This window comes from Aplysia californica, unplaced genomic scaffold (genome assembly GCF_000002075.1).
Source record: "Aplysia californica isolate F4 #8 unplaced genomic scaffold, AplCal3.0 scaffold00034, whole genome shotgun sequence".
Lineage (NCBI taxonomy): Eukaryota > Metazoa > Mollusca > Gastropoda > Aplysiida > Aplysiidae > Aplysia > Aplysia californica.
The window spans coordinates 1,324,808-1,326,398 of NW_004797304.1; positions in this window are offsets into that span (position 1 = coordinate 1,324,808).

Below are 1,591 nucleotides of genomic sequence, written 5' to 3' on the forward strand. Positions count from 1 at the left end.
ATCAGATTACTGGTAGGGGTGTAAAGCAGTTGCAAGAAACGCCTTTCAAAACGCTGAGGGTACAAAGCTGAAGAGTAGAAGTAAAATACCCCTTGTTTTCATCCAAACCAAACGTATACAGAAACACATCGACACAACAACAGTCAATTATGCACGGAGAAAGCAGAACGGATAGACAGAAACAACAAAGGAAAAAATGGACCTACCAGTTTTGCCAACGTACAGCCCACCTGGGCAATTTTTGAAAACAAAATAATGGCCAAAATTGTTTCCTGTTATACATGATTCAAAACAGACAACGCAAGGGGCATGTTATTCTATTTTACTATTTAGATAGTCCAGGAAATCTATTGCATTTTCACTTGAAGGAAAGCGAAGATTAATGTAAAGATGCATTCATTACCTCCGGCGAATTACAATAAAAATGGACTTTCGATGAGGTCGGGGGGGGGGGGGGGGCGGGTAACCGTTTAACTAGAAAGGCGACCATGCCCTGTAATCGATTCTTCTACCCCAGTTTTTGCTAAGCTGTATGGGTATTGGTTCTTCTGTCCCAGCCTTACGTTTGCCCTCCCTCTCCTGTGTGCGGGGATCGATACGATTATGCCTGCTCTAATGAAAGACACTGATTGATTGAGCCTTGAGAGACAAAAGTTGCACACAGACCATGAGAGTGGGGGATAGAGAGAAGAAAAAGGGAAAGAAGAAAGGTGTGAAGGAAAGAGGATGGACGAAAATGAGATGGGAAATTTAGAACATTTTTAGTATACGAGAGGAGAGAGGGAGAATGGTGGGGGTGAGGGAGGCAGTTGACGAGAGAGAGAGAGAGAGAGAGAGAGAGAGAGAGACAGACAGACAGACAGACAGACAGACAGACAGACAGACAGAGGGAGGGAGAGAAAAAGAGGTGGGGAACACAGGCGGAAAGAGATTGAGACAAGGGGAACGTGGTGAGAATTTAAAGAATAAAAGACCAAGGGGGAAGGATAGCTGTGAAAAATAAAATAAATAAAAACAAGATGACTGATTTGAAGAGACTATGAGAACCATTGAAGGGTAAGGAGGTTAAGAAACAGAATGAGATAAACCGGAGTTCTTCTTGTCTAGATCCAGATTTGTGATGATAGGCCCTTCGCCGTTGCACACGTCAGAAGGAACGGGTTCTGTTCGTGGTGGGAAATTTATCTTATCTACCATCTACAAATGGCCGCCTGCACTGTATGCTTCCAAGGAATTTGAGGTTGTTCCAGAATGCTCTCAGGTCTGCTGGGGTAATAGTATAGAATGTGAAGCGCATAGAGTTTGCAGTTGAGCTTGGTCTTGCGCTAAACAAACGCTATCTATTATCATTATCTCTGTCTATCTGCTGGGATTGAGAATCATGTACCCCATCAAGCCTGGTTTGGTTCAGACGGACAGAACCGACGCTTGACGTATGTACATGGTGTCAGCTGTGCCTTTTTACGTCCTATCGTGCTTAAAAAACGATAGAATATTTATCTACCTCTATCTATCTATCTATCTATCTATCTATCTATCTATCTATCTATCTATCTATCTATCTATCTATCTATCTATCTATCTATCGATC